Source organism: Lissotriton helveticus, chromosome 11 (genome assembly GCF_964261635.1).
Source record: "Lissotriton helveticus chromosome 11, aLisHel1.1, whole genome shotgun sequence".
Taxonomy (NCBI): Eukaryota; Metazoa; Chordata; class Amphibia; order Caudata; family Salamandridae; genus Lissotriton; species Lissotriton helveticus.
In genome coordinates, this window is record NC_136072.1 from 1129617917 (window position 1) to 1129635290 (window position 17374).

The window sequence follows — 17374 nt, forward strand, 5'->3', positions numbered from 1 at the left end:
GCTACTTTAATTTCGGATAATGGAGTACAATTGGTTTCTGCAGAGATGGAAAATTTCGTAAAGAGTTGTCAGATTAAACATGTTCGCACATCTCTTTATGAACCTCATGAGAACGGACAGGTTGAGCGCTTTAACCGAGTGTTGAAGAGTTTTGTAGCTGATGCTGTTAAAGGGAAAGGAGATTGGTTGAATGTAATTAGGGAAAAATTGTGGACTTATAGGATCACTCCACACACCACTACGGAGATTAGTCCGTTTAAATTACTTAAGGGAAGAGATCCAGCTTCAGATATTTGCCCTTGGTGGTTTAAGGAACAAGTGTAAGAACGTAAGGGAGGGCAACGTTGATATTCAGGAAATTGCAGATAGAGTAGTTCATAAGCAGGACAAGGCCACTTCATGGTACAACAACAGGTGGAACACTAGAGAACATAATCTGGAGGTTGGTGACTGGGTCAGGATTCTTAAACCTCGTTTGGTTGGTAAGGGCATGAGTAAATACGGTAGACCAATTCAAATTAAAAAAGTATTCAGGAATACTCAGGATGGTAAGGTTTGGAACTCAAGGAGAATAGCTAAGTGTCCTATACAAAATACCAACCAGTCCCAGGAAAACTTAATGCGTCATGACAAACTTGTGCATGAACCCAAATGTGATACGGTAGCATCAAGAATCAAAAATGATGTAAGGGTCAGAAATAGACCCATTTCGTTGCGAGATTTTGTGTAACTTTTTGTTTTCATTCATTTCCTTTGTTGTTCATTTTAATGGGGAAGATGTGTTACATTTCTTATTTTTATGTTAATACATTATTATACATACATTTGTATATTCCTTTAAGGCATGAGACTTGTTATGTTTCTGTAGTAGTTCTTGATTCTAAACAGAACTATGTTTTGTGGCATTCTGTACTTGGAAGGCAGTTGTATCCTGCTGCTGCCCCGACAGGATCTTTGCTGTGCTGATTATCAATAAACTCTTCAAAAATTCTCTTGGACTTATTTACAACAACGTTCCACCTTGTTTTTTTGTACGTACAACATCGTGGCAGTGATGTCTGTTCTGAAAAACACTTGAGAGTTGGAGCTGCATGGGAAAAACAATTGTAATGCCCTCCTTACAACTCCTGAGTTCGAGCACGTTTATACGCAGGCCCTTTTTCTTGCAGATGCCCACCCTTCCACTGAGGCATCGGCAGTGACCAGAAGGTGGCACTTTGGTTCAAGGAATGTAAGTCCTGTACCACTGTTCTCCTGAGCTGTCACCAGGGAAGTGCTTGCTTCATTTTTGTTATTTTTACTCTATCGTCGAAGGAACCAGATATCTTTGTCCATGGTTTTTCCTGCTCTTCTTGTATATGGCTCATGTGAAGTCGGCAGAGCAGTATTAGCACTACAAAGGAAACCATCATGCCAAGTAGCATCTTGAGGAGGCATACTTTAACTTCCTTTTGTTTAAGTATTTGCTTCGCGTCTAAAAAGAGCTATTTGTCTCTCCATTGATGGGGATGCTTTTGCTGTTGTTGCATCTATTATGGCATAATGAATTCTCCTTGTTGGGATCAAGAACAACTGATTTTCATTTAGATGGAGGGCTAGGGACTTGAATAGCTCTATACAAGTTTTGATTGAGCTCTTGCTTGACTTTATGGATGAGCCTTGGAGCATCCAGTTATCTAGGTAAGGCTACTGAAGCCCTACATTTTGGAAACATTCTCGGTGCAGATAGGAGATCAGAAGGAAGTACCCGGAATTGGTAATGACAACTGGCTATCTTGAATCGTAGGAATTTTTAATGTTTTCTGTGAATGGAAATATACAAGTATGCATCATTGAGATCCAATTACGTAATGTATTAGTTTTTCATTTAAAGGGTCCTTTTAGGAGTGTAAACACCAATTCATGGAGCACCAGTTATCTCAACAATCTCTATAATAATGCAAAAAAGAATTTCAAATACAGACTACTAAAAACAACATCAGGAAACACTAGTAGCTGATACCTACCACAGTGTGACCGACTGCAACAAGAAAACCGACTTAGTCTTCTATTCAAAATGCCCTGCGCAGTGGAAAAACATCTTCTTTCTCCACCTACAAGTTATTAACTCAATCAAAATATCCTATGGAACAAAACTCAACCCCTCCCTAACCTTTAAAGGGGAAATCGCAATTTCTCTTTTCAGGATAGGGAACATACTAAAACAAGACCTCTCGAGTTATCTCCCCATAAAGGTTCTCCAACAGTCTGACAACGCAACCTCTGCCCCTCTACTCCCTTGAGTCATCAGTCCCCAGAGCTCTCAGACCCATATCTGCTCTGAAAGCTGATGCTATCAGTGAATCTTACTTCACAAACAACAAAAATATTGTCCTCAAGCCTCCCTTCACAATCCTAGTAATCATGGGCACAAAAAGAATCCCTAGAATTATATACTCACCTAGACCTTCAGCTCAATACACCACCATTCAGGCACTACATTCCACTAATGATAGTCCTAGCCATCTAACATGCAAGCTCCTCAACTGCAGATCAGCAGTTCAACATGCCACAGATATCAGCGAAGCTATTCTTGGTGAAGAAAAAGATAATGCATTCTTAAACAAAACCTGGCTTAATGATCACTCAAACCCCATACAAGACCTGCTCACACCACCGGCATACACGATCATTAGACATGACAGACCAAGAAGAACAAGTGGCGGACTAGCAACAGTCACAAAGAAGCAATCCATCTTTCCATCTTAAAGACTTCCAAATACTCGACTTTTGAATGCCTCGGATTAGCTGGCATAGTAACATGGTTCTCCCTAACTGACGTGAAGGACGTGGTCTTGGGCGACTTCAATATTCACTGGAACAACTCAGAAGACACCACAGTTAGACATCTTACAAACCTTCTTGAAATAAACGACTACAACAAATCTGCAATAAAGCAACACATATTAAATGCTCCACTGTAGATACGATTATCACCAAAAATGAGCTTGTCTCACTTAGATCCATATCACCCAGTGACGGTCAGACCATCATCTCATACTGTTTAATATAGACAAGACACAACATATAAACCTAAGCACTGGGCTAGGAACATCAAACAAGTCTGAATAACTAAACTGGAATCCAGGATCCATGTCCAACTACAGCATCAACCTCTCACTCACACCGTTGATGACCACACTGCCCACTATAATTTATCGATGTCTGATGTTCTAGACCAAGTGGCACCGCTCAAACTAAAAGAATTGAGAACAACAAATACACTTTGCATATTATTGGTACCATCCGGATGTCCAGTTGCATTATCTGAAGTCAGAGTGCTCGCAGGCTCGCCCATGCTCGATCTCTTCTATTATACCCCGAGGACTGTCTAGGAGCCCATCTGAAATACAAACTTTACAAACCACATACTGGGCCTGGAACAAACTACAAAGATTCTAACCAAATTGTGGTTTATGATAGGGCGATGGTGCACTTGGGGAGATTCACAATCTAACTTTTTATAGAAAACACTAATAAATGGCAGTGACTAAGGGTGAAGAGAGGACCACCTCTCTCTCCAATATGTGGCCTCAGCCCATCCAACAATATTACTGTGTTCCCAGCAAACACTTTTTGCAATCCACAGGTGAAAAAATGTACACAAAAGTTCATGTCCACTTTATTTTTCTTCTCTGTAACTTTTCTTTGATCCCGGCCAACACGTGTTTTGTTGCATCTTTCGCGATATCTTCAGGGCTAGGAGATCATGTACAAACAAACGTTTTTTTTTGCTATAAATCAATATTGACTGCCAATCTCTTTGCATCACCTCGGGTGGCTTATATGGAATTCCCGAACTTGCTCCAGAACTTCCCAAATCTCTACTTACAAGCTCCACTCTGAGCACATATCAATAATGAAGGTTCAATATAAAAGGAATATAGAATATTTCTGTATCGCAAACTGTAGTCACATTAAGTCAAATTTAAATGTATACAGTGAGCTCAGTAACATGTATTTGCTCTTGGTGCAACTTGTGATAATATTTTTTCTTTCTTCTTATCATATCACTTATGAACATAAATCTTATGTGTTACACACTTCCCACATTAAAAGTAAAGTGCCATCCACACCACGGCCCGTGTGTGTGCAAGCAAATACGTTTAAACTGGTGTATAAAATATCCTATGAAAGGGGTCATACCTAATGTCTTGGTATATGTAACCTGTTAATATACAAATTCAAACATAAAGTAAGGAGGTAAACTAACCTGCATGAATATCCTCATTTTTGATTATTATATTAAAGACACCTACTATTTATCCTGTGATATATCCAACCTGGACGGGTATATTTCTCCTCTACAGTCCGTACTTCAATCTAAAGTATCCCCGTAATGTAGCTAAATCTGATCAAAAAATTATTTCATACCGAACTCTTTAGTAATACGAATATATTATAATCTGTATAATTACTTTCCTCATGTAGTGGTACACAAAGTCTGTTATCTGTCTCTTACCCTCATTATTGTGGGACAGTAAATGCCTTGTTCTAAAGCCTCTATCGGTAGTTCATCGCATCACTACTCGCCCCTGATTCAATAGCTTACATCTCTCACTCTTCCAAATCTCCGGTCTTATCCCCTGTAACAAAACAAATGTTGAAGTAAGACTGAGTTGCTCACTGTGTGTTTACGATGCCACTCTTACCCATATCACAGATCCCTTACCTGTAAGGAGACTTCTCCGGACTAGCGAGTACGCCAAGCTCCGTAATGTTACCAATCATACGACTGGTCAAAAATTTAAATACCAGTCTATCCTGTTTGCCGTGACTAAACAAGAACATCAAAATAGGACTGCTCCTCATGCGGCATCAAGCTCCATACTGAAGTGTTGTTTCTAACGCCAGTGCAACAACGAACAAGTATGGGAAGTTTATATTAATTATCCAAGTGGCGTGGTCGGATGGGGATGTTTGATTATCATTTATATGTAGGGTCCTCATTAAATTATAATTCCACATTTCCACAGGGTAAATATAAATATTTCTATCAGACACAATCCCCACATGGTCTCGGGCGCCATTTTAGGGTGTGTTTTCTTGAAACTAGTAAAACTTTATTGGCACTTATTCAAGCGATCTCTGGCGCCATATGAAGTTATGTTTTTTGACAATACTGATGCCTAATTTCTCATTACTCATAAATTAATTAAGTTCTACTAAACTCATCATGGGTGCCTGATTAACAAAAGTTAATCAACCTGATGAAATACATTAATTTGAGCTCAGCGTTTATTTTTACAGTATATTTAAAGATTTACTGATAAACGCATATGAGAAAAGCAGGATTCCGAAAATTATCCATATTCTCACTGATGGGTGGTTTAACCACCCAGAATGGATTCAATAGAAATAAAGAATGTGACAAATATATAGTATCCCAAAATTTGTATGGTAAATGTCATGTCATAACACGTTAGTTAGGTGAGGGTGTGGCACTTTAAAATCTCAATACAGTCCATGAGCACGTTACACATGATTACTAGAAAAGCCAGCATATCAATACAATACAGGTTCAAACAAAGTTCATGTACCCAGAAAGTAGTGCACCTTGTGATTGACATTCAGCCCCATCTCTACATTCCTTAATCGTAAGATCCAAATTGATTCCTTCTTTCGCAGGGTCAATTCCTTATTCCCCCCCCTCTGGGATGTCACTGTACATGATCAATGCAGTAAAATATAAAGCTTTTCTTTCTATCCTGTGCTAGACACTTTGACATATGTTGGGAAATTGGATATCTAATATCTTCTCATTTCACTGCTCTCGTGTTCTCCTATTCTTTCTTTTAATGAACAAATTGTGATGCCCACATATTGTTTTCCACATTTACACTCTATCCCATACACCACAAACTTGGTGTTGCAATTGATGCTGAAGTTGATGGTATATCTCCTATTCTAGGGCCCCTCAAAATTTCTTTTTTTATCACATGCCCATTTACAGCTCACACAATGGGCACATTTATGAAAAACAATTGCATATAGAGTTAACCAATTTGTGCCTGTTCTAGTGCATGGATAACTGGGACTCAACAAGTTTCGCAGGCATGCCCCTTTACGATATGTGATCTTTGGTCTGTTAGTGATGCATCTCTCAAGTGACGTGTCTGCTTTGAGTATATGCCAATGTTTTTCAGGCTATTAACCAGTAAGACTGATAAGGTAGTATAGTCCGTAACTTAATGCACTCTCTCATTTTCAGAATCTGTCTTAATCCGTTCCTTCAGTGTATCTTGTCTGTTAATCTTCCGTATCCTACGTCTAGCTCTGTCTAATGTCTTGGTATCATACCCTCTTCTTATGAAATGTGAAGTCATATCTTTTATACATTCTGTAAATTCCAGATCATGGCTACAATTACGTCTGGCTCTAACAAACTCTCCATAAAGGAGTACCATTATTTGATGCCTGGGGTGTGCACTTCTAGCATGTAATACCGGATTACTCTAATAACCCATGTAGTTTATCTACTGTGCCCGTCCACACCATTAGACAGTCATCTATAAACCAATCCCAATATAAGATTGAGTTATTCCACTCTATACCCATGATGCCACAGACCCACGTCTCCTCCAGCCAAACCATGAATAGGTCGGCATATGAGGGAGAGAATCTGGAGCCCATGGCCACTCCCTGTTTCTGTTGATACCATGTATCCTTAAACAAAAATACCTTATTGTCCAAAATCAATTCATATCACATTAGTCAACATTTCTGTATGGTCCCATAGGCTTGCTGGCCTTGTATTCAAAATGCATCTCACTGCATGTAATCCTATATCACGACTGATACTAGTGTGCAATGCTTGTACATCTAATGTGACTAATATCATATTGGCCTCCCAATTCAAATCTGTGAGGATCCCAAAAATATGTTTCGTATCACGTATATACGAGGGTAAGTTACAGACCAGAGATATCTAATTGCTGATTTTGTGTATTTCCCAAATATATCATTGCTAGATAACCCCTGGCTATCCCCAACAATGGAAATACTTACTAATTAAACTTTGGCTCAGTATGAACTACAGACTATAGGTGGATTTTTTTTAGAGATACACAGTTGCGCACTGTGGAGGAGTTAACAGCAAATCGCGAGGCATCATACATGGACGAATCCATTCTGCACAGAGTACAAAGTGCCATATATAAGGGGCTCCCATCTTTACCGCATGAACCGGCAGACTTCCCCCCCCCCACTCACATTAATTATCACAGTAGTAGATGGGGCCCATTTTGTTTCACCACTTTTCCCTAACTCTCCGGCCTGTGGTTGGGATGAAAGCACAAGAGGCCTGTGAAAGAGATCAGGGATGTTCCTTGCTGGGCGAGACATGGCTATATTGTTGTGAACAGACACTCTATGTTTCAAACAATTATTGGCATAAACTTCTGCACTTTAAATATTTGCATAGAGAGTACATCACACCGTACCAACTAGCTAAAATACATCCAATTAAATCACACCTGTTCCAGATATGCAACAGAACAGGCAGACTTCTCACACTTGGCTTGGAACTGTGGAACAGATATTGACACCCTGGGTGGAGGTCTTCCACCACTTATCTCTGATGATTGGTCACACGCTGCAACCCACACCGCTTATGGCCTTGATGGGGTATGTCAAGCCTATACAGGTGGGAGTGAGGCAATTCCTTGCTTATTGCCAAAAGACAGGTCTCGTTACATTGGAGGGGGAACTCAACTCTCAATAGTGAATGCCTGAGTTTGCGACTTATTCTACTGTGACACCACAAGCGACACACATGCCACATTACAGCCACTTGCCTCACGCCCAAAGAACATATGACAACCACTGAGGGATTATTTGATGACGTAATCTGAGGGGTTTGAGTGAAAAATGTGCATAAAGCAACCCTCTTGAGTAACAACGAGAGGAGACAACTCATACAGAAAGAAAGGATATGGAGACAGTGCACCTAGCACTCCTAAGAACTGCACGGCTTTCCTATAAGAAGCACATCTTTAGAGAAAAAGACACTTTCTTTCGGAACCAACTTGACCGTGCTAAGAATAAACCCAAGGAATCCGTCAGCATCATTAAACTACAAACTACCCTCACCTCCCCACACGAAATGAAAGTCACCAAAGAATGCTGTGAAGAAATTGCCAGCTCCTACATTGATAAAGTCGCAACAATTGAGCAATCCTTCATCAAACTCACAAATCTGACACCCCTACCAACCTTCCCAACGGACTAACTTCCATCCACTGTAGCCCCACCACCAGAGCTAACTAATGACCGAATGGCCCCCCAAAAAACCGCAATGTCAACTATGATCTCACTCAACTGAAAAACAAATCTAATTGGTCTGACTTCAAACCGATGACAGAAAATTAAGTCTACTATATAATTGCGAACTTGAAGCTCACTTCCCACATTACGGATCCCCTCCCATCCACAATAGTACAAAAGCTCAACCACATCATTACCCCGTTCTGGACAAAAGCATCAACACAGCTCTCACCTTAGGCTGTGTAGCAGACTCCCTCCAACTAGGACAAATCATACCCATACTCAAAAAACTAGGGGCTGACCCCAATGATCACAACATTCTCAGACCAATCTCCAAACTCCAGTTCCTAGCCAAAACAATGGAGAAGTGCGTCCTACAACTACTTAACCAACATATTGACAAATTCAACATTCAAGACACCTAATCAGGATTCAGGAAAGGCTGTAGCACAAAAACTGCCATACTGAATATCTCGGATGACATCCACAGATTCTTAGACGAAGGTGCTGCATGCCTACTTATCTTACTTGACGTATCTGCAGCTTTTGATACCGTAAATCACCCAGCTTTACTTGAGACACTCAAGATTCGCACTGGTATTAATGGCACGGTCCTAAGATGGTTCACGTCTTACCTGCAACATTGCTCATAACAAATCAACACCTGTCTCTGTAAACTTTCACCAGTTACTCTTGGTGTCCCACAAGGTTGAATTCACTCCCCATCCCTTTTCAATCTCTTCATGGAACCCCTTACAATTATCCTGAAGTAAGCAGGAGTCAAATATCACCTATATGCTGATGACACTCAACTCTACTACAAAATCAAATCACCTAGTGACATCCTACGTTTGAACGCCACACTAATCAAGATACAAACCTGTCCCCCAACAAAACTGAACTACTACTTTTCTCCCCTAAAATTAACCCTCTACCAATCCAAGACTTGTTCAAGAACTCGGATGCCCTACATTGTTCTCTCACTCTGTCCACTTAGGCATCACAGTGGACAGAAACCATGGCATTGAAGGACCACATCAAAAACTCAGCCAAAGGAGCAATTTACACACTAAAACACCTCAAGAAAATCAAACCAATCACCCCCTGATGATTACGAGACAGTAGTGCAATCTCTAGTCCTCTCAAAACATGATTATGGGAACGCCGAAAATTCACCTTGAAGAACAGTTCTCAAAATGGACGCCCAGCTCCTAACAGGTTTCAAACGGTTTGACACATCACACCGGCGCTCATGATGCTTAATTGTCTTCCCATCCAAGGAAGATGTAATTACAAGACTGCTTGCATCACCCACAAAACCCTTCACACACATAACCCAACTATCTAGATAACAAACTTTCAAAAGCAGGAAGACCCAGAACACTGAGAAGCGCCAACTCACTTCTCTTACCTCCAAAACTGAAAAGAAAATCTACCCAGAAACGCTCATTTTCTGGATATGCACCCAGGATATGGAACTCACTTCCTAGAGATCTCCGCATCAACCCTTCCTTCTACTGCTTCAAACAGAACCCTAAACACCTTCTCCACAACAAATAATTTAACACACACAATAGCTGAACTGTATTCCCATAGGTCACACTCTTTCTGACTAGACCCCCTACGACAGTTAGTTGATTGATTGTTTCAGCTGTCTAATAGGTCATTTACTCCATTAACTCATGCTGTTCTAATTGTCTGCATATTGTAACCACCTTAACGGCCTAACAATTCTCTCTGTATCTATATATGCATGTACTTGAATCTAAGGGTCTCACATTGTATGTAAAGCGCTCCGATACCTTCAGGTCTATATAGTGCTATATAAAACCAATAAATAAATACATAATTCCTGCATTAAAAATTAGTAAAACAGAAAATTCAACAATTCCATAGTAAATCAGGAATATAAATGTCATTACCTCAACACATGAGCATTGTCCCATTTTAAGAAAGCAACCAATATCTTCAGTGCCACTGCAATCTGGGGGTGTTTGCAGAAAATTTGAAACATTAACAATATCATTTCATACAAATAAATAGGACCCATCTACACAATGGAACTACAGCGGAAGGGCTTTTACGTTGCAACAAGTTAGGAATACCGGAAAGTTCATTTAAAGCTTTGTATTCAAAACTGTTAAAAGACATTATATTATTTCTTTCTGTTTATGTCCCCCCTTCGCTACAGACTGATACATTCTGTGATTTGGGTCGAGTGTTCCTTGCTTTGCCCATGGGCCTCATGGTGATTGGTGGTGACTTTAACGCTGTCATGGATGGTGAATTGGATAGACTCCCCTGCCGGGCGACGTTGCCCTCTCGAAGGTGGTTGCCTTACTTTCTCTTGGTTTCTGGCTTGATAGATGGCTGAAGACTGCGACATCCGGGAGTAGTGGAATATACACACGTGTCTGCGGCGCACCGTTCCCTCTCCCGTATTGACTATGTTCTGGTACCGGCGGCCCATGCGGCCACGGTCAGCGAGGTAGCGCACCTGGTGCGGCGGGTTTCTGACCACTCGCCAGTGTGTTTACGTTTGAGTGTGGGACAGGGAGATGTGGGTAGGATTGCTCCCATCCCCGCCTGGCGCTTGCGAGACCCAGTAGTGAAGAGGGAACTGGGGCGTGTGACTGAGAGGTATTTCAGAGAAAATGAGGACTCGGTTGCGTCCAGATGCTCCCTGTGGGAGGCCTACAAGACAGTTGTTCGGGGGGAGGTGCTTTCGTTTGTTGCTGACCAGAAAAGGAAGAGAAGGGCCGAGCTGGACAGGGTGGAGGCGGAGCTATTGACCCTAGAGACTGCTGTTTCCTCCGGGGGCGACCCGTGGGCGGATCACCGCCTCGGGCTGCTCCGGGATGAATATAAAACTTTAACTCGTGATACTGCTAGGGCACAGATCGATACCACTCAGGATAGGATTTACGAGCACGGAGATAAGGCCGGCAAACTGATTGCTTGGCTGGAAAAGGGCGACTGGGGCTCTAGGTTGGTCCCAGAGCTGCACATTGCGCGCTCTGCGGACACGACGGACCCCCAGTTGATTGTAGAGGAGTTTGCCAGTTATTATGCTGGGATTTATACTTTTGCGGGTGTGTTTTCTGAGGCCGACAACTCGGATATGCTACTTGACATTATCTTGCCGGTGTTGTCGGACGACGATAGGAGTTACCTGGACTCCGCTCTTACCAATGACGAGGTGGCAATGGCCATTCAGGGTGTACATTCTGGTAGGGCCTCTGGCCCCAACGGTCTCCCGATAGAATTGTTTAAACCTTACGCCGACAGACTAGCCCCGTATATGAAGAGCATGTTTGCAGAGAGCTTGGAGTGTGGTCAGTTGCCTTACGACCAGCGTGTGGCCAATATTGTCGTCATTCATAAGGAGGGTAAGCCTCGGTTGGAATGCTCTTCATACCGCCCGATCTCGCTTTTAAATGTGGAACCTAAGGTGTTGGCGAAGCTTCTCGCCACGCGGCTTGTGAAGGTTATCTCCACCCTGATACACCCCGATCAATCTGGCTTCATGCCTAGGAGAAACACTGCCCTCAATCTTAGGCGCCTCCACGGGGTCTTGGACAGTGCCGCCTATATTCACGAGCCTGCCATCTTGCTGTCCCTGGACGCCACTATGGCTTTCGACCGAGTGGAATGGCCCTATCTTTTTGCGGTGTTGGCCAAATTGGAATTCGGTCCCGGCTTCAATGGCTGGGTGCGCCTCCTTTACTCTGCTCCCTTGTCGCGGGTCGTTGTGAACAATCATAGATCTGGTGATTTTTTTCTCGGGTGTGGCACTCGTCAGGGGTGTCCCCTTTCACCGTTGTTGTTCGCCCTTGCCTTGGAACCCCTCGCGGCCTGGGTGCGCTGGGACCGCTCGATAAAGGGATTGCGTTGGACCCCGGAGTGGGAAGACAAGATTTCGCTTTACGCGGATGACGTCTTGTTGTATCTGACCTCCCCGCGGGCTTCATTGATTGTGTTCATGGATGTTCTCGCCATCTTCAGCAGGTATTCTGGCTTTTTAATAAACTGGGCAAAGTCGGTGCTGTTTGTACTGAGCGGGGATCCGCCTAGGGTGCCCGGGAACTGTCCAGTGAGAGTGGAATCGACTAGCTTTCGTTACTTGGGGATTCATATCTCCCTAGACCCCCATGGTGTGCTATTGTCTAAATTTGTTGCCCCCTTTGGTCAGGCTTCGGGCGGACACGGCGCAGTGGAAGGCGTTGCCTCTCTCCATGCTGGGTCGCGCAACCCTTTTTAAAATGATGGCCCTTCCGCGCTTTTTATATGCTCTCCAAAATTCTTTTGCTCCTGTGCCCCCCTCGTATTTCCGCGAGATAAGAGTCGCTCCAGCGCGGCCTTCTGTGGGAGGGAAGGCCGCGTATAGCTCTTTCCAAATTGATGTTGCCCTGGTACGATGGTGGGATCGGCTTGCCGAATGTCCGCAAATATTATTGGGCATCACAGCTGGCTCCCATTAATCAGGCGATATATGGCTCCCCGAGTGACCCCGGTCACGCTATGGATCGTGGCCAGCTGCCAGGGGGTGACTTCACCCGAGTGTTGTACGCCCGACGTGGCCGTTTTCCGCTGAAGGGGCCTACGTTGTGCTCCACGAGAGTGTGGCATGAGGCTAATGGTTCCCTTCAATGGGCTGGTCGGCTGACTTTGTCTACGCCGTTGTGGAGCTCTGAAAAGCTTGGGATGCTCTGGAAGTCGAAGGGGTTCGATCGGTGGGATCTAATTGGCATTTCGTAGATTCGGGATTTATGGGGCACGGACAGACTTTTGACCTTTGAGGAGCTGCAGGCCAAGTACCAATTGAGCGACACCGAACGGTTTCGATACATGCAGATCAGTCATGCGTTGAAAGCGGCGGTGCCCAGCGGAGAAGCGTTGCCGGAGTTCTCCCCTCTGGAGGATCGCCTGCTTGACGGCCTATTACCTACCAAAGCGATCTCCCTCACGTATCGTAAATTGGTTAACCACTCGGAGGACCCGCTGGTGCGCCTCCGCGAGCAGTGGGTCGCCAATGGTCTAGTTCTAGATGATGAGGATTGGAGGGAGGCGGTGGCATCCCCATGGGAGGTGGCAGTGCCAATGAGGCTCCGACTGATCCAACGCCGAATCTTGCATCGCTCGTATGTGACGGGCCTAGGCCTGCAGAGGATGGGCTGACTCGCCCGCGTGCCGCAGGGGATGTGGGCTGCCGGGGTCGTTCATGCACATTCTTTGGGAGTGCCAGGAGGTCCGTGAGTTCTGGAACCGTATACATGCTAAGATGAGTGAAGTGTGGGAGATGGGAGTTGACCCTGAGGCGCGGCGATGTTTCTTAAATGTGTGGGAACCCACGGACCTGCCAATTCATGGTAGGGTGTGGGTGACTCTGGCGTGTACGATTGCAAAACGCAACATTGCGCAGCTTTGGGGGGCGGCTCGGGCACCCAGGGTTGTCAAATGGATGGAGGATCTTGACTGGTGCATGTTTCGTGAGAAGTCTGTATATGTGTCTAGGGGGCGACCCCGCAAATGGGTCAAGATATGGAGCACATGGAATGCTTATCGTGGGGATATCTGCGAACTCCCTGAATTGGAGCCGGTAACGGAGGAACTGGAGAATTCTTAGGCCTGTTTTTACTATCCGTACTGTATTATTGTACACTCAGAGTCATTGTCCGAACTTTGCTATTGTGATTCCTGCATTTCGGTCACTGTTTGCATGTGTTTGTTTCTAATAAAAAGAATAAAAAAAAAAAAGACATTATATTAGTTTGACTTTGCTCTGTAGAGCTTGTGATGAGAGAAGATGCACAAGGAACATAATGGAATTGGGTGAATACATAAGTGAATGACAGAAACAGCATCCATTTTTATCCATGCTGGTGTTTCCACATGAATGTGTCATAACTAACTTATATGAAACTAACATTAAACCCATTCAAACTAAGCACATTTGTGTATTGGATCAAACATAACATTATTTCTATTCATTATTAATTATTGCACACAAACATAAGTTTGAAAAACGCTTCCACAGTAACATAGTTCAAATTTCTGCCTTCAACAAATGTAGGTGTAGTCATTTATTCTGGGAGGTGGCTTGTTAGAGGTTGTTGAATAAATTCCCAATGCGTGATCGTACTGGATAACTTCCAGGAGCCATTTGTTCAAAGTGATTGTCTCCTACTTATTGCAGAAGGTAGATATTCTGTATGTGATGGGGCCTGGTGTTGTTAGATTGCTTTCTTCGGCATTCAGCGCAAGAAAATTCTCAGTGACATCAATCAATCAATCGAGTCATTTGTATAGCGCACTACTCACCCGTAGGGTCTCAAGGCGCTGGGAGGGGGGGGGTGCCGTTACTGCTCGAACAGCCAGGTCTTGAGCTTCTTCCTGAAGGAGAGGTGGTCTTGGGTCAGGCGCAGGTCGGACGGGAGTGAGTTCCAGGTCTTTGCAGCCAGGTGGGAGAAGGACCTTCCTCCTGTTGTCGCTCTTCGGATGCGGGGGACGGCGGCGAGGGCGTGGCTGGTTGATCTGAGGGGGCGCGTGGGAGTGTAGAAGTTGATCCTGTTGTTGAGGTAGCTCGGGCCTTGGTCGTGTAGGGCTTTGTGCGCGTGGGTGAGGAGGCGGAAGGTGATCCTCTTGTTGACCGGGAGCCAGTGCAGGTCTCTCAGGTGTCCGGAGATGTGGCTGTTTCGTGGGATGTCGAGGATGAGTCTGGCTGAGGCGTTCTGGATCCGCTGGAGTCTCTTCTGGAGCTTGGCGGTGGTTCCGGCGTAGAGGGCGTTGCCGTAGTCCAGTCGGCTAGTGACGAGGGCCTGGGTGACAGTCTTCCTGGTCTCGGTGGGGATCCACCGGAAGATCTTCCGTAGCATGCGCAGGATGTTGAAGCATGACGAGGAGACGGCGTTGACTTGTCTGGTCATGGAGAGGGAGGAGTCCAGGATGAAGCCCAGGTTGCGTGCGTGGTCCGTCGGTGTGGGTGCGGTGCCCAGGGCGGGGGGCCACCAGGAGTCGTCCCAGGCGGAGGGCGAGGAGCCCAGGATGAGGACCTCCGTCTTGTCTGCGTTCAGTTTCAGGCGGCTGGTCGTCATCCATTCGGCAACCTCTCTCATCCCTTCGTGCAGGTTGGCTCTGGCGGCGTCGGGGTCGTTGGTCAGGGAGAGGATCAGCTGGGTGTCGTCGGCGTAGGAGATGATGTTCAGGTTGTGTTGGCGTGCGATGGTCGCGAGGGGGCTCATGTAGACGTTGAAGAGGGTTGGGCTCAGCGAGGATCCCTGGGGTACGCCGCAGATGACTTCGGTGGCCTCTGACTTGTACGGTGGTAGACGGACTCTCTGTGTTCTTCCGTCGAGGAAGGAGGTGATCCATTCCAGTGCCTTGTCCTGGATTCCGATGTTGCCGAGGCGCTGTACTAGGGTGCGGTGGCAGACTGTGTCGAAAGCCGCGGAGAGGTCCAGGAGGATGAGGGCCGCTGTTTCCCCGTTGTCCATCAGAGTTCGAAGGTCATCGGTGGCGGCGATGAGGGCGGTCTCGGTGCTGTGGTTCGCTCGGAAGCCAGACTGTGAGGGGTCGAGGGATCCATTCGTCTCGAGGAAGGCGGCCAGTTGTTTGTTGACGGTCTTCTCGATGACTTTGGCCGGGAACGGGAGGAGCGAGATGGGACGGTAGTTCTTGAGGTCGGTGGGGTCTGCTGTGGGTTTCTTGAGAAGGGCGCTGAGTTCGGCGTGCTTCCAGCTCTCCGGGAAGGTGGCGGTGCTGAAGGAGGTGTTGATGATGTCCCGCAGGTGGGGTGCGATGACAGCGTCGGCCTTGTTGAAGACGTGGTGAGGGCAGGGGTCGGTCGGCGATCCGGAGTGGATGGAGTTCATTGTGCGGATGGTGTCTTCGGTGCTGATCGGAGTCCAGGTGCGGAGGGTGGTGGTGGGTGGCGTTGTTGCGGTTGTGGCTTCCGTTGGTTGGTTGCTGAAGCTGTTGTGTATGTCCGCGATCTTGTTGTGGAAGTAGGACGCGAGGGAGTTGCAGAGGTCTTGCGACGGGGTGATGTCGTTGTTAGCGGCGTTCGGGTTGGAGAGCTCTTTCACGATGTTGAAGAGTTCCTTGCAGTTGTGTGCGTTGTTGTCCAGCCGGTCCTTGTAGGTATTTTTCTTGGTGGCGCGGATCAGTTGGTGGTGTTTCCGGGTGGCGTGCTTGAGGGTGGTCATGTTGTCCGTGGTTGGTTCCCTTCTCCAGGCTTTCTCGAGGGCTCGACAGTTCTTCTTGGAGCTCTTGAGTTCTTCGGTGAACCATGGTGTTTTTCTGCTGCAGGGTCCGCTGGGTGGGGTTCTCAGAGGGGCGAGTTCGTCTGCGCAGTTGTTGATCCACCTCGTGAGGTTGTCAGCGGCCTGGCTGGGGTTCGCTGAGCTGGCGGGAGGGTGCTGGCTCAGGGAAGCGGTGAGCTGGTCGGCTGTGATCTTGTTCCAGCTTCTTCGGGCAGCCTGTTGCTGGTGGTGGTGGATCGTCGTTCTTTTGAAGGTGAAGTGGACGCAGCTGTGGTCCGTCCAGTGGAGTCCTGTTGCGTGGCTGAAGGTGACGTCTTTGCTGGATGAGAAGACTGCGTCGAGTGTGTGTCCGGCGAGGTGGGTGGGGGAGGTCACCAGTTGCTTGAGTCCGAGGTTGGCGAGGTTGTCGAGCAGGCTGATGGTGTTGCGGTCGCTGTTGTTCTCCAGGTGGAAGTTGAGGTCCCCCAGGAGGATGTAGTCGGCGGAGGGGAGGGCATGCGGGCTGACGAAGTCGGTGATGTCCTCGCTGAATCGTGTGCGTGGTCCCGGAGGTCGGTAGATCAGGGTGCCTCTGAGGGTGGTCTTCGGGTCGGTGTGGATCTGGAAATGCAGGTGTTCAGCGGTGGTTAGGGTGTCGTCGGTGTTGGTCGTGATGCGGATGGTGTCTCTGTGGATGATGGCGATGCCTCCTCCCGTCTGGTTGTCGCGGTCTCTTCGGATGATCTTGTAGCCCTCCGGGATGGCGATGGCGATGTCTGGGGCTGAGGAGGCGTTCATCCAGGTCTCGGTGAGGAAGGCAACGTCAGGGG

General features: G+C 46.1%; 1 protein-coding gene across 2 annotated transcripts in view; it reads right to left on the minus strand.

Annotated features, from left to right (window-relative positions):
* The window catches only part of HIC2 (HIC ZBTB transcriptional repressor 2), a 587905-nt gene that overhangs the window by 363575 nt on the left and 206956 nt on the right, over window positions 1-17374 (minus strand). For both annotated transcript variants that reach the window (XM_078667867.1, XM_078667870.1), the window contains exon 2: window positions 4502-4625. The gene's annotated coding sequence lies outside the window, so the exon portion shown is untranslated. The remainder of the gene's footprint in view (window positions 1-4501; window positions 4626-17374) is intronic.